A 23,642-nucleotide genomic window follows, 5' to 3' on the forward strand; every position below is an offset into this window, starting at 1 on the left:
CCTAACAGAATTCTAATTCAATTATTTATTTTTTAACAGATGCGTTGGAGTATTTCAACTGGACTGGACTGAGTACCCAGATTTTTTTTTTTTTTCAAATTAATTTTAATTAACTTTTTTATACTATATATATTCAATTCTAAAATAAAAACTACAGAAATCCATAACCAATTAGAAAATGTTCTGCAAATTTTCAAACATTTTTCGACTTCCATTAAAATTTCAAACTTTCATACTCCTTTGAAATATCTACTATACAATTGCATACCCAAGATGTTTTTAAAATTCTGATTAAAAAATTTTAAATTCTTAAGCAAATTTGTCGAGTCCTTACAAATATCGTGGAAAAGCTTGAAACTTGGATTAATGTGGAGCCTTTGGTATAGAACGAACTGTGTTTTTGCCAACAAAAAAAAAAATTAATTTAAAAAAATAAAGAAAATTCTCAAGACTTCTCAATACGAAGGTTACCTATTATAAAGTGCGCCCAATAATGAAAACACAGTAAAATAATAATGAAAATGGCTTTATTGCTTTGCAAATTATTCTGCGTGGAAGTCAATGCTTTTCTGCATTTACCTGAATTATTTTTTAAAGCAGTTTTTCCACTCAGAAGTGGACGTGTCCAAATAAAGCTATTTAAAAGCATCCACAGCTGCTTCAAACATTGAAAAGCGTTAGCCTGACATTTAATGTGCGGGAACAAAAGGAAATAATGAGATGCCAAGTCAGGGCCGATCAGCCTTAATTTGATAATTTGAGTCCTGGAACTAAGAGCTAGCATTGGCTTTGTAAAGGATGTTTCCTCTTCGGCAATTGTTTGTTTTTAATTCTGCAAAAACTTCTGGAAAATAAATAGTTTACTTTAGTGGTACAGTTGCGACATGAGTAAATTTTCTGAAAAAAAAAAAAAAACAGGAAACCATTGATTTGTGATGGTTCTTCCGCGAACAACTTTAGTTGGATTAGGCTGATAAATATTAAAGCACGCATACTGTCGATTGCTTGTGACTTGTTTTTGGATAGATAGATATACAGATCTAAGGCTCGTTACCTGTTATGATGTCAAAGACGTAGTTTGAACTACCGCGGCTGAATTTCTTCAACATTTCTTTACACCAGTCGACACGAGTCCCTTTTTGGGCAATTGTCAAATTATGACATATCCAACGAGAACAGATGTCTTGACGACCAAATGTTCATGTAAGATTAAATGCTCAAGGATGCCTTTATCTCGCGATATGTCACATGACCAAGATCGCAACTTTTTTAACATATAAACTTTCATAAACTTTCATATTTGGCGAACCTATTCTGTTAAAAAAGAAAAATACTTTAAAGACAGTTTCATGGACAGATCTTGAAAATAATTCACTCGGTAGACAGTAAGACCCATAGTGGGTTTTTTTTTTTTTTTTTTTTTAAATAGTGGGGTACTGGGAAGATTTTCACTGGTCTATTTTTCCCTGATCAAACCATCTCAAACCTTTTGCGAACTCACCAAGTCATTCCGAAAAGATTATGCCCAAACTTTTTCCACAGCTCCTACAGGAGTCGCCATGTGGGCAATAATCTAGTACCCCCTTGTGATCACGTAAGAAGATGCCTTTTCGTCATTTTTGTGGTCTCGTCAAAGAAAGGAAGTACTCTGAGCATGTCCCGATGCTACTAGTTGTCTCATTTCCCAAAACACCACCACCACTCCACCATCGAATAGATTTTGGGTATTAAAGAAGGCGAGTTTGTAAGAAATGCTTTCCACGATGCTTAACAGCCTTGCCGCCATAATTAAATTTTGGCAAATCCAAATTCAAAAAATTACAGCACCACTATTCAAAATATTCATAAAAATACGCAAACGATTAGCGCCATGTACACTAAAATTTGCACACAGACTTTTCTAGTCACATAGATAAATACATACAGTGCACTCGCGATAACTCGAACTAATTAAAACAGGCGCTGTTCGATTTATCGAATTTGTTCGACTTATCAATTGAGTGTGCTATGTTAAAAAAACAGTCATCGATATCGATTTTTCGATCGATTGTTGAAAATGGAAGCCAGTAGAAAATTTCTGTAGTATAGTTTCGTTATACGAATCACATTTTGGTCCATTGGCTGGATCAATGGTGTCACATTCGGCGGCATAAACATAGTTAAAATTAAACCATCCTCGGACTTTAATTCGATTTCGTTGGGATGTGATGGGGCATTATCAATTAGAAGAAGAGCCTTCTCAGGTAGTCCCCCATCTTTCAAATATTTTCTTACCCAAATATTAAAGTCATTTAACTTGGTTAAAAAAATTGTTTTAATGAATCTGGATTTTACCTGCGGCACGAACGAATTATGAAACCAGTCTTTGAAAATCGCCGAAGTCATCCAGGCTGATTTGGAATTTTTGTACTCCACCGGACAGTTAAAATTTTTGAAAACACGAGGATTTCTTGCTTTGTCAATAACGAGAAGTTTAAGCTTATGGTTGCCGGTAGCGTTAGTGCAAGCCATAAATTGCCTTATCTTTCTTTTTTATAAGACTTATGGTGGACTTGGCTACCCCATATTCCTTCGCTAGAGAAGTAGCACTACATCCACGTTTAATTTTGTTAAGGATTTCAGCCCTCTCTTTTAATGTTAAACACTTCAACCTTTTACGATCCATTACTCACATGCACTGATACACTACAAATGACAAATTTAAAGCAATTTGGTCAATGCAAGATGTTGTTCCCAGAAAACTAACGGGATATTAACGCCGAAATATTCATATGGACAATACACTAGTATACATATAATTTATATACATATACTATTACATATGTATCTATGTACAAAATGTACATGTTTGAAAAGAATGTGTGTACAAATAAATTTGTTTTTTTGTTCGAGTTATAGCGCTTTCTTATTGTTCGAGTTACAAAGAAGTCAATAGGGGAAAAAATGTGTTCGAGTTAGCACGTCGTTCGACTTAGCGGCTATTCGAGTTACCGCGAGTGCACTGTACTTGTAAAACATGTACTTATACAAATGTATGTATAGCCAAGTGGAACAAAATGCCTTATTTACATTAAAATGTGGCAGACCAGCGCTAATATCCACGAATACCAAAAACAAAACAGAGCAATAAATTAAGTGACTTACGAGCGAGCCTCTGGCATATTTTGATTGCGCCTATAAACATACGAACAAATAAAGCGAAAATAAAGAAATTAAATGCGTAACATATGTGGACTCAGGCGTTTGCAGACCCAGTTGCTTGAATAGGGGTGTGTTTGTAATGTGTAATGTTGTTGGAAATAGACTACTTCATATACATGCGTGCCCTGCAGGAGAAAATCTAAACTAGCGAGAGAAGTTTAACGTTTAGAACAAGACTTTAGTGGACAGTCAGTTGAAACAAGAGCAATAGGAAAATTGTAGTTAGTTTTATAAGTAGAAAAGCATTAAATTTTAAATTTAAATATAGCGTGTATTAAAGATTAATGTATTGTCAGATATGGCGCAACGAATTGTGGACCTATAAGTCACTATTTGAATTTGCTCTGATAGAAGTTTAGTATTTGAGTGACTATGGTAGAATAATCACAGGGAAGCCCAGCCATCATTTTAAAAATTTTATTTTGGCATATGTGCAGTTCTTTCGAAGGCAATTTGGCAGCATTGCCCCATGCTGGGAAAGCGTAAAGAATTATGGATTGAAGAACTGTTTTGTAAATTAGTAATTTTTTTTTCTTTTTCATAGTAGTCTGCCTGTTAATCAGAGGGAACATCCTTTTGATCGCTAGGTTCACTTCCTCTTGTATGCATTTTACATGTTCACAATATGTATTTTTTTAATCAAAAACCAATCCAAGGTAGCTACAGAGGTAGCCCATGTTAATTCAGGATTTTCTAGTTTTAGCGTAGAGGGATTCCGACAGATAATGTGGAGTATTCATTATTTAAACGCGCACAAAAGTACCGATTGCTCGAAAAAACTTTGAATTATTTTTACAAGATATGGCGGAAAGTACAAGTTATCAAATTTATGTATAAGCCTTTTGTGACAGACTGAATCAAATGCTTTTTAACATCCAGAGGTAAAGGGTGGTTAAATTTCATTCCGATGTTGAATGTGAACCACACCTAAACGTCAAGTTTTTTTCTGCAACAAGTTTTACATTTTTCAATTTCAGACTAAATCAATTTGAACCATGAAAAGATAGATAATCGAGCAACGCGCTAACGTTATTTAGGCTTATTATGAAAACGGACGTTTAAATCAAAACGGGCGTTAGAAGCAAATCATCTTCAGTGATGAGGCACATTTTCACCTCAGTGCATACGTCAATAAGCAGAATTTCCGCATTGGGGCGAACGATAATCAAAGTCTAATTGCCGAAAAACCAATGCACCCACAAAGAGTGACTGTTTGGTGCGGTTTACGGGCCGGCGGCATGATTGGGCCGTATTTTTTCCAAAATTAGGTCGGTCAGGCAGTTACTGTGAATAGTTTTCGCTATCGTGAGATGATAACGAACTTTTTATGACCCGAATTGGAAGAAATGGATGTGGACGATATGTGGTTACAACAGGACGGTGCCACTTCTTACACAGCTAACGAAACAATGGCTCTTTTGCGCGAAAAATTTGATGACCGAATAATCCCACGTCGCGGCGATGTCAATTGGCCGCCATGGACATGTGATTTGGCACCGTTGGACTTCTTTCTTTGGTGTCACTTGAAAGAAAAGGTGTACGTCGATAAGTCAGCAACAATTCAAGAGTAAAGGATGAGATAATTCGGCACATTAACGGCATAGAACCTCAATGATGCCTCAGCGTCATCGAAAATTTGGACCATCGGATGAAGGTGTGCCGCCGAGGCCACGGCGGCTATTTGGCCGATATTTTGTTCCATACGTAATTGAGCCATACCAATATTATCATAATAAAGGGAAAGGATAATAATTTTAAAAAAAATTGTATTTTATTCAAATTCAACACCGGCCCTTAAAACTTAACCACCCTTTATTAGCCCAGCTGACTTTTTACTTTCAAAGCTTGATTTTACTGCTGCCCAAATCCAAACTGTTCATTTGGTCTTATTCGAATAAGATTTATAAGTGAGATGTTTTTCATTTAATCACTTTTACAAAAATTTTGTTAACAGGCAAGTACCAGGCTTGCGGATTGGTCCATTTTTTGCTGTTTCCCAGGTGCTGGAAAGATATTGTTGTTTAGGGCAAACGTTTATTATAGAGCTAAAAAATTGTATTGCCTCTTAAGGGAGATATCTTAACATAATATTTTTGATATCATCATGCCCTGCTCAGACTCAGGAGTATCTAACGAAAGCGAATTAAGTTGGATTAAGGTTGCGGTAACAAGATTTTTAGGAAAATTGTACTATTTCATTCTTCCTTATGAGGGTAGGCCACTGTAGGAGGCGAAGGAATTACCATTACTTACTTTTTAACTTTTTTTAACGCGGCAGTGAAATAAATCAAAATGCAAGAAATTCTCTTATATATCAAACATTACATTACATATTATTTTCAAAACAATATTCCACGAAATTCGACGATGGAAATCTTTATTTTGACCTTTACGCGCTAAATTGCCTGTCTGTTTGTATTCTATAGCTGTCTAGTTCAGAAGAAGAATAAAATTGACGAAATTATTGTTTTGCTTTTAAAATTATTAAATAATTAAATCAAATTAAAATTATAAATCTTCCAATAGAATGGTTAATTTTGTGCCAACCTGTATATGCAAAAAAGTTTATCTTATTTTCATGGATAATGCAATTATTAGTATATACGAGTTTATGCACATTTAATCATTGCAATTTCAAGTCGGTTTTAAGGCCTTTAAAGTTTTCAGCACCACTGAGGGGAGGTGCGCCATAATTCAATTAAAAATATGTTGATACTTTTACGCCCTAAGGTCATACTCTTCACGATGTCATATTTAAGATATTAATTTTACATTCTGTCAAAAAAGTACCGGGAATTGTTCAATAAAACGCAAAATAATTGTTTAATCCTCAAACTTTATTTCGCCGCCTTGAAAATAGGCTCGATTCGAAGCAATACACATATGCCAACGATTAGTCTAGTCTTCAAAGCACCTTTTAAACGCGATTGAAGAGATCTTCTTCAGCTGCTTCAGCGAATTCTCCTTAATGGGCTCTATCGATGCAAAGCGGCATCCGCGGAGTGAAAATTTAAGTTTTGGGAAAGGGAAAAAGTCACACGGGGCTGAATCCGGTGAATACAGTGGTTCTTCGATGATATTTGTCGAGTTTTTGGTCAAAAAAGTGTTCACAATTTGAGCCTTGTGAGATGGTGCGGTGAGAGATAGTGCAAGAATCATGAGTTCCTTGTATTCTTTCCACAAATTGGGCCGTTTCCTACGCACATTCTCTCTCAAACGTCGCATAACTTCCAAATAATATTCTCTGTTTACTGTAGAATCATTTGGGATATATTCCGAGGGCACACCACCACGTTAATCAAAGAAAACGAGTAGCATGGCCTTCACTTTTGACCGACTTTGATGTGGTTTTTTTGAGTTTCGGCTCAGCCGCCTGTTGACTGGTTTGCATGTCAAACTCATATACCTACGTCTCATCCCCTGTTATGATGCGCTGGATAAACGTTGTGTTCGAATTCACTTGCTCAAGCATGTCTTCAGCCACCTTCTTCCGATGCATTTTTCGACAGAAATTCAACTCCCTTAGAACGAGTCGAGCAGCCACGCGTCTCATGCCTAATTGATGATATAAAATGTTCCCAATTGATTTGTGAGACACGCTAAGGTCACGAGCTGCCTCCCTCAAACTTAAATGATGATTTTCTATCACCATTTCCTTGACTTCTCAGCCCTCTGCAAAAGCTTTATACCACTCGTAGACTAGTGTTTTTGATAAAGGAGACTCGCCATAGGCTTTTTGCAACATTTTCAAAGATTCGGCACTCGAAATCCCGTTCAAAACAAAACATTTAAGACAAATTCTTTCATCGATATTTTTACCCATAGTGAAAATCACAGAGTACACCTGCGGTTGATTCATATTGTATATTTAAATGTAAAAAAAAGAAGCTAATTGACAGATCACGCACAAACTCTGCGACACTATAGAGGACAGTTGTACTAACATTCCAGCAAAAAAAAAATTAGACATATGTATAACCCGCGCTTTTTAACTGAATAATTCCCGAAAATTTTTTTGACAGAATGTATTTTCAGCAAAAAACTAAAAATAAAAAAAAAATGATTTTTTCAGATTTCTTTTACCCCTTCAGCGCTTAAGTTGAATTAAATTTAAAAAAATCTTATTAATCATTTTCTTTTTCAGAAACTATAATTTATGTATATTTAGTTGATTGCTGTAAGATTTTCAAGCACACGAATTCACAGAGACCTAAGTAAAAATTCAAAAAATGTATAAGCCAGCGACTGCAAAGTCACCAAAAGATTGGCGATACGAGGCCAGGGAATTTTTCTCTACAGGGCACTGTGGCTTTATTATCCTGCAAGCGACATTCACACTCCACCGCCACAAGCAGCCAGCAGTCATTAGCTTGCCAATTTGCGTTGACTGGTTATTATTATCCACATGTTATTGTTAATTTAACGACTGTGACAATTTTTTTGGACAAAAAGGCAAAGTATTCCATAAAACTAAAGCTCAAATGGATGCTCGCACATTTCAACATAAAAAGAAAAAACAGTAACAACATTCAGCACACGCACACACACACATATGAATACTTACATTCAAGCATCCATGTAGATGCAAGTACGAGTTGCTCTTTTGTATGTACGAGCATTTGAGCTATTGAGCTATTGAGAGAGAGTAGCGGTCGGGTGACAACAACTACATTCCTATATGATGGCATTGTAATGCTCTCCTCACTATCTATTTTAGTATGCGTGTGCGTATGTGTATGTGTATTCACAACGCGCATTCCCACAATGGGGCTGAGTCAATGAAAATATTATAACGCAATAAATGCGCCCAAATATTCATGAATGGGGTGAAAGAGAATTACGCAAGGAATATCAAGCGAATGAACAATTCAATAATTTTATTGTGCAATATTCTTTTTTTTTTTGTTCATGTTCTCATATGTATGTATGTGTTGACACATACACTCGCTTGACGATTCTTAGGAATATTAGCGAAAAGCGTCTTGTCGCTGCTTGCGGCTGCTTGGGGAGCACCAGATATCCGGTTGAGTTGGCTTATGTTAACACAAAAATGTATTCTTGTTTGCATGTGTTGGTGTGTGCAAGTGTCGCTGAAGTTTCTCCCTCCATGCAGAGACAATAACAATAAATATCAAATGAAACGGAAGCAAATCGTAGCATATTGTAAGCAACGGAAGCGGCTATGAGCCGTGAATTATATGCATAAATATTTAATTTTTTTATTTTTTTGATTTCTTGCGCTTGCTCCGAATGCGCCGTTTTTAGCCAGCCGGAAAGTAAAATTTTTGGTGTTTTGGTGTTCAACGGCGACAAAATTGAAGTCAAACGGCATTCATTTTACTATCCGATTATTTATTGGGAGAAAGTCAAACATGAGGAAAAGCAAAAAAATCAACCAGCCATGACGTATACATATGAACTCGTTCAAGCTGAGCCAAATTTGACAGTCGATATGATAGCTCAGAGGTTAAATTCATCGCATTGAACAGTTCACAGGCACCTGGTTCGGTTGGAAAAGATTTTAAAGCTGGGAAAATGGGTTCCGCATAGACTTTCCGTCGCCGACCTTCAGCAGAGAGTGAATGTGTGTTCTCAGCTGCTGCAACAGCTTGAAAATGAAAGTTTTTTGAACCGAACCGTATCGTTACAGATGATGAAAAATGGGTCCTTTCCAACAATCCTGTTCGCAAACGCCAAGGGTTTAGATAAAGATGAAACACCAGAACCAGAACCCCTAGAGATAGCCTTCACCCCAAGAAGATTCTCCTGCCTATTTGGTGGGATGTGGCCGGTATTGTTTATTATGAACTTCTGGAACCAAACCAGACGATAACAGCTGATTGTTATTCCCATCAGCTATCAAACCTGAATGAGGCACTTAACAAAAATCGACCGTCTTTAGTGAATAGACGCAAAGTTTTGTTTCACCACGACAACGCAAGACCTCATACCGCAAGGCAAAGATTAGGCAAGCTGAACGAGCTCGGATGGGAGCTAATGCCGCATCCACCATACTCTCCGGATATTGCACCTTGTGATTATCACCTTTTCCGTGGACTTCAATCCCATATGAGTAACAAGAACTACTCCTCAAAAGAAGCCATAAAAAGGGATATCGAAGCGTATTTTGGCTCCAAGGACAAAAAATTTTTTGAGCAGGGAATTAAAATTTGGCTAAACGCTGAGAAGACATTGTAAATAATGAAGGAAAATATGTTATTGAATAATAAATATTTAAAATTTTTTATGTTAAAACCTCCTTTAAAAAACGCACGAACTTATGGACTGACTTGATAGTTACACAGGCTTAGAAATAATTAATGATTTTTTTGCGCTAGAACCAGATCATCCAATTCCTATTTAAAGTCGGTGGTTGATTCTGAAAATCCACACAATTTTTTTCTATCATTTGGATATCGAGATATCATCAAAAAATGGTTTTGGTTAAAAGAAAATTAATCATGAAAATTTCTATATTAATATCTGGAGAATTCGTTTACCGACCAAAACTTCAAATAAATCAAATTGTGGCAAATTAAATTTTCTATCTTTCAGTCAGTACCGATTTTTCAACGAGATCCAATCTTTTCAAGATATCTAATATACATAGTGAATAAATTATTTTTTTTTTTTTGTTTTTTGAAAAATATGAAAATTCTCGATTCAAATTGGGTTTTCGGCTGTAAGCCAGTTTAATTCTGGTCAAGTGGAAGACTGACTTTTCAGTTGAAACTACGCAACTAAGTCCATTTGGAACTCAATTTTTCTTAAGGTGGTGGTACCGCTGATTGTATCGCAATTTGTATGAAGCAAAAAAATACAGACTGGATGATATCTGAAAAAGCGGTTTCATATCACTTCGATTCCATAGAAAAAATTTTACGCACATAAATCGATTAGTGAACTGAACGGCTGCTCAAAACGTGACTTTGACAACTGTTTCAAGAATTTAAAAGAAACTTAGCTAAGAGACATTTTATCAGAAATAGATGACCCTGAAAGGGTCAATGTGGATTCAGAAAACTTGCAAGCAAAGTCACCTTTCTATTTATTTGCTGGCAGCAGTAGGCAAAGGCCTAATTTCTTTTTAAACTAATTTGAGCGCTGAAAGCTTTTTTGTATCAACATTTCAACTTTTTAATTAAATGCTTATTTGCATTCGAGTATTTGTGGATTACGAACGGTGACGGACCTGCAGCTGTGTTAACCATTTTATGCTGCTAAAGAAGTTCATCAGATTTTTGTTATTTTGTAAGACGTGCTATATCAGCAGGCGTAAGAAAGAAATGAGAGCCAAGCTGCACAAGTCTTAGCCCCGCGAGAGGTGCTGAGGTAATTCCACATTATCCTCCATGCAGCTGGCGCAAAAAAGACTCCAAGTAATTTCGAGTATCACAGCATGTATACGTCATTGATAGTGTTCTATGGGGACACCCACGAAATTCGAGCGCTGAGATTTTTTCATTCTCAGATGATCCCTCGAACACTTCCGATCTGCACGTGGCCAGAAAGATTTTGCGGCCTTGGAAGTTTGTGTATTGTTTGCGCTCGCTGAATTGATAAGGGGATCCCGATTCTCTACTTTTGCGGGGGAAACTACCTCACAGGTCTGTTCTCTGACCAGCTCATCCGCCTCGCAGTTTCCCGCAATAGCGCCATGCGCAGGTATCCAGATGAACCTTATATCGAAGAATTCGAATGCGATCGAAAGTGAAGCCAGGCATTTCCTAACCGATCTTAAGTACACCATCATTGGGCACAGGGTCTTAACTGCCGCTTGGCTATCGGTGTAAGTATTTACTTTCTTGACAGTTATTACCCAATCCGCTGTTTCTTTGATTGCGGCTACCTCTGCCTGGAACACACTGTAATGATCCGGAAACGTGAATTTGAGTCTAATGGGGAGCTCGTCGCAAAATACTCCGCGCCAACCTTTCCTTCCGACTTTTAACCATCCGTTAATTAGTTCGCCAAGCTTTGTCTCCAAATGCAGTCCCCGTCCACTCCTCCCTTGATGGAATGTGAGTGGAGAATGTTCAGCTTGGAATATGCGAGGGTGTACATTGATCTGCCGACAGGGGGATGAACCCAAGGTTTTTTTGGATACCTGAGTGACCTCAGTCTGATTGCGGTATGTGCTCATGGTACACAGGCACCACATTTAACAGATAGACATTTAACAGGAGTAGTTCGAAGCGCCCTACTGATTTCAATGAGTGCAGTCCTTTGAATTCTCTCCAGCTTCTTAACCGAGCTTTGGTCGAGCTTCTCCTCCTATTTGTGGCGTGCGCCTTGATGTTGTTCCACAAATAGAGGAACCTACAGTTTCAAGCTGACTCCGAACGGCAGATATTTTTATGAGGGGCTTTTTCATGGCCGAAAGACACTCGGAGGTTTGCCATTGCCTGCGGAGGGGCGACCGCTATTAGAAGAAAACTTTTGGTGTTTCACCGTGATTCGAACCTATGTTCCCTCTGAACTCCAAATGGTGGTCATGCACCAACTCATTCGGCTACGGCGGGCACCTTAATGATATTATAGAGCCAAAATACAGCTCTAAGCGAAAGTCCTCATCTTTTTCCAATAGCGCCCTTGGAACTATACATGGCGATTGTTGCCTTCCTTATTCTCTCCGCAATGTTGGGTTTCCACGCAAGCTTACTGTCAATGATAATACCTAGTCAGAAAGCACCAATGCAGCGCCTCCTATTGAGGGAAGTTGAGCTTTGGGTGTTTTATATTCCCCGTGAATAGGACGAGCTCTGTCGTAAGGGGATTCACCAATGGGCCGCAATTTGTTGGCCATCTAACAACTACGTTCAGATATCTCTGCTTCAAATCGTACAGAGTATACACAAATTTTCCTCTAACGCTTAGTGCCATGTCATTCCCGTAGGCAATCACGCTGTAGGTCGTTCTCATCAGCTCCTCCGGGGAGCCATTGACACCGACAATTCAGAGAAATGGTGAGAGAACATCGCCTTGCGCAGTTCCCCTATTCATTGCCGGCGGTGAGAGACGCCGCCCCACTCTGCAACGACTGTTCTGTTGCTAAGCATTCTTTAGAGATAACTGGAAAGGCCGGTTTCGACCCCCAGTTTATCCAGAGAGTTAGTAATTGCCTCCGGGCGGACATTACTAAAAGCCCCCTTAATGTCGAGAAAACGCCCACCACAAGCTCGTTTTGATACAGGGATTTCTCAATATCTTTTGCAATTGTATGCAGGGCAGATTCCACCGATCTACCTAAAGGATTTAGTGATTCGGCTGAATAAATTTAAAACTCGGTTCTGAAAGTAAAACTTGTTCTTTATCGTTGCCATAGCTTTGTAGCTATGTGGAACTTTATCCAAACATTGAGAAATTGCTAGGCATTCCATTTTTTTCGCCTCACTGATATACTGCATATTTCTGGACAAAAAATTGTTTAAGAAAAGCAGCTCTTTTCCAGTGAATTCCCTACTTAGCTCATAAAAATATAAGCATTTATATTCAATAGGCTTAAAAGCAAGCTATAAACTTGCCTCACATCTCGTTTTGATATACAAAAATCTCGCGATATGATTCTCTAATCTTCATCACATTTTGCAGAGTAATAAAATTCCCTAAAACTCTTCGAAGTAAATAGCAGCAATAAAATCAAAAGTAAGCATCCTTATGAAATGCCGCCTATAAGTGAGCAGCAATAAAATTTTGCACCTTTTATGACTTAATCATAAAACCACTTTCCATGCCAAGTTGGGCGAGGGTGAACATAAACTTCATTCCAAATTGCTGCTGCTGCTGCCGCTATTGTTCATACACTTTTGTTGCTGGCAACTTACTTCATCATACCCGGCAGTCGAGTCACTTCATTGACTTTTAAATGGACATTTCACTTTTCACTACCTTCGCTCGAGCATATTTTTGACGTTGAAGTATCAACAAATTTTGTTTTATACTCTTCAGCAGTGCAACATTTCCTGTAATTTTTGATTGCTCTCTAATGCCTCTACTCTACTCAACAGCTGCGCTTGTAAATTTCAGCGCACACATTTTTATAGCCTCTCTCTTCGATTGACTGGTTTTTCGCTTACTTTTTTGTGTGCGTTGCAATTTAATTTCCCAATTTTTTATGTGTTTTTAATCTATTAAACTTCAATCAACTTCAAATTGCATTTATTGCATTTATTGCCTACACTCCAACCGATTTCTGCGCTGTTCCAGAGTGACTTCTCAAATTTGCCATACTTTGACAACAGGCAACCCAAAACGCGATTGGCGATGGGGACATATGAGCCAAAGGATGTGCTGGCGTGCATACATATATACATATACACGTACTTACATGCATACGTGTAATAAATACATGCATATATATATATACATACACACACACATACATAGGTGTAATACATATAAGCGCATAAGTACTTCAGCACCAATACTCAGCACGCAATGATGTTGGAAATGGCAATAATTTTTATGAGGCCCATAAATGTGAACGGCAATATGTTGCACAAATGTCAAATGGCGCAAGCAAGGCCGTGTGTTCGCCGGTAGGGAAAACGCTGATTCAAAGGACTCATGAAACTTCATAAAAAAGTAATAAAAATCTGCACGTGAAAGCGATGGAGATTTCGCATACAAAAATAAGAGTAAAAGGCACAGCGCACATTCTTCATATACTCATGTCTATATTATTTAACATTTTTATGTCGAGTGACTCAAAGAAAATTCACCCGAAACTTCACAAATTCACCCATTTTTGTTAAAAAAAACGAAAAGAAATTGTAATAAAATGAATGTAAGAAAATAAAGATTTCGATTATGCAGAAAATGAAGTGGTTATCAAACGCGCACAAATACATGCACACAAATAACAAAAAAAAAAAAAATATGCTTGTAAATACTGCCGTATTTGAAAAGGCACTACATTCCTTGCAAGCACAACTTCATTTCGTTGCCTACCAGCAGGCGTTTGCTCATATCTGCATGCGTCTAAATGCTCGTCTGTGCTTATGCATGCGCTTGTTCATGCCACTTATATGCCAGTATGTGGTTTTTCCACTTGTCAGCTGTCATTTGCAGCCAATTTTGCACAGTTGCACAGCAGCTTCCCCAAAGAGGCGTTCAGGTGCGCACTGCGTTGACTTTCTTCGTCTGCACTATGGCTTTCTTTGTGCAAATTCTTATACTTTCTCTGCTTGTGATCTTTTGATTGCTCTGTATATGGACGTGTGTGTGGGAAATTTATTGCCTTTATAAAATGATGCCTTTTTGTAAAGGATAAAAGTCATTTTAAGATTATGCAGAAATACACACCAGCACACGCACGGTGAAATGGCAAACAATTTCGGATAAAATGCACAAAGCCACAAATATGACAATTCGGTTGACAAAAATGTGATTTTGATTTATATTTTTTATGTGTATATTCAACGCTCAAAAATTAAGTACCCCATTGTTGGTTGACTCGTCTTTCTGTGCATGAAAAAGACATTTATAGGCACTGAAAATTATTTGTATTTTATTATATTTTTTATTCCATTTGCATTGTAACTGGTTAACAATAAATAAACTAATGAACAATTTTCTTTGGTTTTTGAAGAATAAATAGAACATGTAGTATTCCAGCGCTCAAAGTTTTCTCAAGACTACGCCTCGGACATTGTGCACTTTCACACCAACATCTTCTCAATAGAAGCTCCGATCCAGGTTGCGTTTATTGTAACAGCACATCAACATCTACGCTACACATCCTGGATACATGCCCAGCACTCAGCAAGATCAGGGGAGAAATATTTTCATCGAACACGCCATCAGAGCTTTTAAAAGCTCCTACTGCAGAAAATATTTCAATAATATACAAATATATCAGCAAAGCTAAATTAAGTAACAAAATTTAATGAACTTAAACTATCAAATTTAATTTTGGTTATACAAATTATAATTATTTATACTAATACTATTGTAATATAGTAGCATCTATTATATACACTAAGCAGCTGAAGGCATTGTTGCTAGTGCTGCCACAAATATGTAATATATTTATTTATAAGTATATTTCATTATATTAAATAAATAAATAAATAAATACGATGATACTTTGCAAAGGGGTTGATTACTGCATGAGAACTTTTCAACATTTCAACCATTTGTGTTGGTCGGTGAGAGCTGAGACTTCGCTGTTGGCATGCTGAGAGAGCCTATTCATACAGGGTGAACGATATGAAGTGTTACCAACTTCACACTGCTTGTATCTGTAAAACAGCTCATGACATCAACGTCAAAATTGTTCTAATAACAGTTCAATACCTGATTTATAAGCCATTAAAAGCATTTGCTTGTCAGTTTCGTTGAATTTTTTTTTCTGTGATGGAATTCAAACGTGGAAATGACTGGAAAATCACAACTAGCCATTGTTTTTGAGCTCAGTCACCTCAAAGTGGATAAAATGTTTGTGTATCGCGCTATAAAACGTTACAATGGTACTGGTAGCATTGCAAAATGCTATGGAAGTGGACCAAAAAAAACCGCAACAACGCCAGAAATGGTTCGGAAAGTGAAGGCTCGACTTGAATGAAATCCACATCGAAGTGGAAGAAAAATGGTCAAAGAACTGTGAATATCTCAAGACAGCATTCGACGCATATTGAAAAAAGAGCTCAAGGTCAAGGCTTACAAGTTCCAAAAAGCACACGATCTTTCACCCCAGCAAAAAAAAGTTCGGTGCGAAAGAGCAAAGGCTTGCACGAAAGTAGCGAATTTCCTAACAATGTGTTTTCTGATGAAAAAAATTTCCCAATTGAGCAGTTCATAAACACTCAACCAACCGATGCTGTTTGCTTGACCGAACGCTCATACGAGAGTTTGAGCCTACGTATGTCCACTCGAAGCAATTTCCCATCCCAAGTAGTGGTTTGGGCCGAAGTGACCGCTGATGGACGCTCTCCAATCGTTTTTGTCGAGCCTGGTGTCAAAGTGAATGCGACTTATTATCGGGAAAAGGTTTTAGAAGCTGCTTTAGAGCCGTGGACATGCAAATATTTCGGTCGTACACCATGGACGTTCCAGCAGGACTCGGCAACGTCTCATAAAGCTCGTGTGAACCAAGAATGGTTAAAAAATCATGTTCCACACTTCATTTCGTCCACTCAATGGCTTTCGAATTCGCCAGACGCAAATCCGATGGACTATTCTGTCTGGTCCATTTTTGAGAGCAAGGTGAGGACAGTATGGATGTGCTGAAAAAAGCGATTATACGAGAATGTGCCAAAATACCTCAAGATCACATTCGTGCAACATGCAACTCATTTTTTGACCGTTTGAAGGCTACAGTCAAAGCAAAAGGTGGTCATATCGAGCTAAAGTGAATATATGCTAAAAATGTAATCATTTTTGAACAGTTTTGTCTTTGAAATCAAATAGAGCTACGTTTATTTCGTTCATTTCAAGTCTAAAACGTAATTATTGTTTTTACAGACCACTTAGAACTAATATGAGCTTAAATTAGGAGCATTACGCGCATAATTCGTGTTAAGAAATTTAAGATGGAATGGGTAAGAGTGAATGCAACGTAATAGGGATGAACAGTCAATTTCTCCTTCAATTACACTAAAAACAAAAGACAGTAAGAGTATAGACCTTCTACTCTCTAGGTTAGGTTAGGTTAGGTTAGCCTGGTAGGCAATAAGCCACGCATAGACCTTTTGGTCCCTAGGGATACCAGATGGTGACGTATCTCTATGAATACTGTAAGTCGACATCATGTAGGATGCCAGCGCTTTTGGCGAGTCTAAGCAGAGCTGGGAGATCCGCTTTTGAGACGTCCTCCAGATCCTCAAACAATGGGGCTCCCAGGCATTTTAGTCGCGTTTTTAATAATGCCGAACAAACGCGCAGAAGCTGTTCTAAAGTTGCCTCAACATCCTCTCTGTATTTCCTGCATTTGTCCGTGTTAGCAATCCCTATCTTGTACGTATGTGCAGCCAATAGATTATGACCTGTTAGCATACCTATGATAGTTCTGCTGTCCTTTTGCGAGAGCGTAAGTACGAAAGGTTCCCACAGCTTCTGCAATGGGAGTTAAACGAGGATTTTCGAAATAGCGCATGAAGAAATGGAGCTCCATCTTTTCTGCGCTTTCCTGAGAAATAGTTTGTGCAGCTCCCCTTTAATAACTGCCAAGGGGATGCCGATGACCGACTAGGAAGTCTCTGAGGCCAATTCGGTCCCCTTCCTGGCAAGCTTATCAGCAATTTCATGCCCCTTTATGTTCCTATATCCTGAAACCTAGATCAGAGAAATGTTACCTGTACACCCAAGAGATTTGATCTCCTCCTTACAAGAGTTTACTAGTTTCGTTCTGCATCATGGCGTCGTCAGAGCCTTAATCGCGGCTTGACTATCGGAGAAAATGTTAATATCTCCCTCGCTCCCGCGTTCTTCAAGCATTTTGCATGCCTGGAAGATCGGAAAGACTTCTGCTTGAAAAACACTAGCAGTATTCGTCAGTTTAAAGGAAACAGATAAATTGGCTGATTTAGAGGAAACCCCTGCTCCGACTCCCGATTCGATCTTGGAACCGTCAGTGAAGACAGAGGTGCAAGCTTCGTTGCAGATTTTCCCCTCGATCCAATCCTGCCTGTTTGGAAAGATTGCCCTAGCACGACCGTCAAACTCTACTTTGCGGATAGAGAGATCTGTTCGAAGTGTCTGAGAAATACGGTGTTAACTGCCCGAAAATGCAACCATGTCCCTTGAGAGATTGCCTCCAGAGGCCAGTCTTTTTTAACCGGATTGCACTTTGAGTTGCGATGGAAATAATGTAAAATTCGATGGGAAGTAAGTGCAAAAGGACATTAAGGGTAGCACTGGGGAAAGTTTTACATACTCCGATGATGCCAATGCATGCAGTCCTTTGCTCCCTCCCTAGTTTAGTGATATTATAGCTCTTTCGAAGAGCTTCCCACCAAACTAGGAATCCATACGTTAAAATTGGCAAAACCACTGCGTTGTGCATCCACAGCACGACCTGTGGCTTGAGTTCCCATTTTTGACCGGTCATAGATTTGCAGGAGTAGAAGGCTATGTTGGCCTTTTTTACCCGGTTTTCAATGTGTAGCTTCCAATGGAGTCGAAAGGGCGGAGGTAAATATTTCATAGTAAATATCACCAGCTTTTTTCTGTCAGAGTTGACCCAGAGGTCGCCAGTGGCAGCCCAGTGACTGAGTACAGTCAGAAACATTTCCAAAATATCAGCCATGCCTGAACGGTTCCGATACCATCAGGACCAAGTCATCAGCGTATGCTACTATCTTAACCCCACCCTTATTTAACATTATCAGAACTTCGTCAATAGCAACTAGCTCAAGTTGGGGCGTAAGCACACCACCCTGCGGCTTCCCTCTGTGAACGAATCTAGTGACTTTAGCCCCTCTTGCGACTGCATTAACTTTGCTGCAACCAAGCAGGGACGAGATCCAGAGAGAGAGATAGGTGTTTCCACCTCTAGCCTATCTAACGCAGTGATAATTGACTCCGCCCTGGTGTTATCAAAAGCACCTTCTATATCTATGAATGTCGCCAAAGTGAATTGTTTGTCTTCCAGAGACTTTTCTACAGTCCCTACGACCTCGTGTAAAGCTGATTCCGTGGGTTTCCCTTTCAGGTAAGCATCGTGCGCTGAGGATAATTTGGCTTCGATGTGCTCTTGGATATGATAATCAGTCAATCTTTCAAACACTTTTAGGATAAATGAGGTAAGACTTATAGGTCTAAAGTCCTTGGCCGAACCTTCGGTATGAAAACAACCCTCGTTATCTTCCTGTTGGTGGGGACGTAATTAAGAGCGACACACGACATGTAGATTTCTTGCAGGACTGGAACCACCAAAGTTCCTGTTTTCTAAAACACCACAGACAGGATATCGTCAGAGCCAGGAGATTTAAAGGTAGGAAAACTATTGATTGCCCATGTGATTCTGTCAACTGACAGCTCCGATTTCAGGGAAACTTCCAGTAAGCCTACCTGTCAACTCGTGTCGACAATGTCACTTAGGGTAATATAATTTTTCGCAAAGTGATTATTTACCAGGATGGTCAAAGATTCTTCTGCAGATTCAGGCTACTCCCCATCCTCCCTCTTTACAAGAGTTCTGCAGGAGTGATCTCTCGAAATGATTTTGTTTAGCCTGGCGGAATCCTGCACAGATTCAATGGATTCGCAGTACTCCTTCCAGGAGTTGCGCCTTACATATTTTCACATGTTTTCATTCAAAATTACGCGATAACTTCCAAAGTTTTTTGTTTGGTAGCATTCGTTAAAAACCCTCCTAGCGTTCTTTTTCAAGTCGTTCATATGATATTTTCGAATTTCAAATTCAATTTTTGTTATTAATAATTAAATTGCACAAATAATTCAGGCGCACAAATATTTGTCAAGGCAATATTTTTGGTTTATATTTAACACCTCTAAAGGAATCCACATTTCCTCGTAGATTCCACTGGTACACAGAAATTTTTTCACTCTTCATTTGGTACAAATAACCAATTAGAGTAATGTTTATAAAAGTGGCAACATAATTTATTTTTCGTAGTGACTGGCTGATGCAACGTCATTACAGAATCATACACACACACACACACGCACACTCGTGGATGCACCAACCCAATCACACTGAAGGCGTCATTGTGAAAAAATGTGAGTCACCTCAGATGGCGAAAGCCAACGCAAAAATAAGCAAAAACAAAATAAAATGAAAAGCAGAAGAAAGCAACAGCAAATAAAATAATGAATGTATAATAAAAGAGAAAAATTGCTACAGGGATAATAATATTTTCCACCATTTTCACATATCCAGCGGTGATGCACCTCAGCCAGCGAGGCTGTGCAATCATAAAAGTGCAGCAGCAGACACAAAAAATGTACAGAGTTGAGGTCAGAAGGTGATATTCTTTCATAAGGGTTTTGTTGCACTCCCACAACTTATGGGTATGCGTGGGCAGTTGTTGGTTGCACAGTACTGCGACACGTCCTCCGCATATCCTTATACACTTAAAAACGAATTAACAATAAAATACTGTCTGTAGTGAACCGAACCGTTGGTGGTAGCGAAAGGGCGGAGGAGCAAGAAGAAGAGAAAAAGTCCTAGAGTGGAGCAAATTTGGGGCGCATTGAGATGCAAAAGCGCTTGCATGTGTGTGTGTGTGTGCACGTATTATTAACCAGCTTTAAATGCGAGTTTAAATGTTTGTGCGCATAACAAAAGGATGAGTTCATCCAACAATTTTCTGCAGCAGTTTATGTGCATATAAAAATGGGTTTACATATAAAATTATTTGAGAATACGGATGTGCGTACACCTGGGTGCACAATAATAGCAGCGCGACATATTGCAAAGTTTTCACTAGTTAGCTTCGTCATCTAGCCTTTACCGAGTTACACGATTGAAGGCACCACACCACCAGTTATGTATTTTCACTTTCTTGATGGCTCCGTTGACTTCGTCGAACCAGCGTTTCCTAGGCTATGCAATTTAAGAAGCATTTTGGGGAACGTTCCTTACTCATGCTCAGAACAAGACCTAACCGTTGGAGTCAATGCGATTGGACGAACCTAATGACATCTTCCCCTTTGCAAGTCCGCAGCAGTTCCTTGTTGTTTCGGATTCTACAACTATCCTAAACCCGTTTTGGACCATACAATTTTCGTAAGACTCCTCTTTCAAAAGTTCGGAGATTTTGTCTATCGCTGATTGACATTACCCATGGGCTTAAAGTTATGCATAAAAACTGGTTTTATTATTGTTGTAAATTCTGTATTTACAGCTGCGCGAGAGTAGTCTGTGTTTTAGTAGTTTTAGGTTGGCGTATATTAGAAAGCGCTGTTTGCTGCCTCAAGTCGATCTTGGTTGCACTTCTGTACACTATTGTCATTTCTTAGTAGCACCCCCAGGCACTTGAAACTCTCTACTCCTTCAAAACCGTACTGCCTCATAGTTAAATTTTCAGGCTTCCGCTTTTCAACATCGCGTGACATTTTCATGTATTTGGTCCTATCGGCGTTGGAATGGACTCCGAAAGCCTTTGCTTTAGTTTCGATGTTAGAGAAAAGTTGCCTTGTGTCAGCTCCGCGAGCACTGGGCCGCGAGATCATTCTGGTCATGGGTAGATTGAGGCGCTCGAGGGAACTTCTTAGGCTAACAAAGACGCAGCTCTCGAATTTGGTAGGTATTTTTAACGGACATTGCCCGCTAGGTGTCTATATGGAGAGGCTTGGATAGATTCAAATCCTTTCTGCAAAAGCTGTCTGGAGAACGAGAAGGAATCATCTCTCACCTTCTTCGCAACTGTCCTACTCTCGTCGGGCGAAGGTTTAGACATCTAGGCTCTCACTTTTTCGCTGCACTTGTGGATATAGCGGGTTTAAATATCATACGTCTGGTGAAATTCATCAGTAGCTTGTTGCGGTTAATGCGATCGTAAATCGCCGTCATCTTCTAATCCAAAGTCTCTTCTTCCAGTCTGGTTCCTTCCCTTCTCATTTCCTCTCCTCTCCTTCGGTTTGCTATCAAGACGAACAAATTTTGAATATTTGTGCAAGTGAGCCCCTCGCAAGAACCGCCATTTATCCTAACGTAGAGAAAAGTTCATCCATGTATATTACTTTCGATTTCGAGCGAGGCTGGCTATGCGATCAGCATGCGCGATGGTTAGACCGGAGCGGCTGAACAGATGGCCGGATCCCACATCGTCCTTGATTGCGTGGTGCAAAACCAAATTGAGCACAGCTGTTGATAAGGTGTCGTCTTGTTTGGCAGCACTTTTAATGAGAAAGTGTTCCGAGGTTGACTGTTGCACAAATACTTTTTCTTTGGTGATCCTATATTAAGCGTAACAGTTTTTTGTTTATGCCGAGCTTCGTGAATGCTTGAGGGATTTTGATTCTAGTGACGTTATGAAAAGCTTGTTTGAAATGGATGAAGATCGAATATGTACATCGTTGCTGGTCATGTGTTGAGCGTTCGGGGAGAAAACTACAGTGATTTTTTCGTTATGTTTTTTTTTCTTTTTGTGTTTTTGTCGAGACGACTAGGAAATACCTGTGATATAGTAAGTCCATTGTACTGCACTAGGGTTCCCTTTTTCATTTTCCTTAAATCCACCCATCCTCCGAAGAAATCTGTGTAGATCTTGTGAGGCCAAAGAGCCAAAGTGTTCGCTTCTTAACACATCAGTGCTTGATTCGAGCGTAGGCCAGGAAGACGCACCGAAAGTGGTGCTTCGTCTCATCTTCTCCTCCAGCAGAGAGTCATACCTTCCTTTTCCATGTGCTTCGTCCATAAAAAGTGACCTGTCATCAGTCCAACCAGCTTCCTACAGTCCCTGCTGCTTAATAACAGAAGAAACTGCAACTGTCGGCCGGACACGACAGGTAACATTAGTTATGTCTATCTGCAGCCTCTCTCAGCCAGCCAAGCTTGCTTGTGGGTTGAAGTAACTCGTTTGCTAATCGTGGCTTTGGTGACTGCAGAAGTGAATGACAGAAATGGCTTCGGGCCAAAGAAGTTGCATTCGGAGCCCATCACAGCACAATAGTGACACTCTACCAGTTTATACTCCGCCGCATATCTGAGGCGGTTCGCCAGCAAACTCGAGAAGAATTTGTAGCAGGTGCTGAGTACTTTGATACCACGATGGTTTTCACATAGCGTCTTGCCCCTTTTTTTGGATTTTAACTATCAATGCTACCAGCCATGCGTCAGGAACAATTTCTTCTCTCCAAAGTCGTAGTACGAACTTGTGTATCACAGCTACTCCGTCCTCGTTCAGAACTTTGAACAGTCCAGCGAAAATACCATCTTATCAAGGTGATTTGTTGTTTTTCATACAATTGATAATCTTTATTAGTTCCTTTAGCGTTGGCTCTGGTTCACAGTTGTCAGCACCAGCAGCATTTTTCATATCTACATGTTACTCTATTGTATTAGGACAAAACAGCTCATAAAAATATTCTCGCCAACGCTCCATTATATTATTCTCCTCCGAAATCACCTCTCCAATTTTATTTCTACAAAAATTGTATTTATACTACAACAAAAACTATACAGGGTTTGATTGAAAAGTAATGAGCCTTCCCGCGCGGAGCGTCTGCCGAGCGATCAACCGAATCGGCTGGTGGGGGAAAATGATCGTTGGACCTTCCCCCTTCCACTAGAAACCGGTCCCAGTTCGCTGGCAACAGTGGTGGAGTCAACATCGCTCCGCGCGTGAAAGCTGTTTTAAAAGTGTGTTAGGAGTGGCGAAAATGCAGCGATCGTTGGAGCAAAGTTACTCGATCAAATTTTGCGTAAAGCTAAACAAAGCTAGTACCGAAACCATTTGGCTACTCAAGGAGGCTTACAGGGACCAATCTCTGTCCAGTGCCCAGGTAAAACGGTGGCACAAGTCGTTCAAGGA

At 39.2% G+C, this 23,642-nt stretch overlaps 1 protein-coding gene across 6 annotated transcripts in view; it reads right to left on the reverse strand.

Annotated features, from left to right (window-relative positions):
• LOC128868755 (semaphorin-2A) overlaps positions 1–23,642 on the reverse strand; it is a 219,877-nt gene that overhangs the window by 131,736 nt on the left and 64,499 nt on the right. The window lies entirely within an intron of this gene.

Source organism: Anastrepha ludens, chromosome 6 (genome assembly GCF_028408465.1).
Source record: "Anastrepha ludens isolate Willacy chromosome 6, idAnaLude1.1, whole genome shotgun sequence".
Classification (NCBI taxonomy): domain Eukaryota; kingdom Metazoa; phylum Arthropoda; class Insecta; order Diptera; family Tephritidae; genus Anastrepha; species Anastrepha ludens.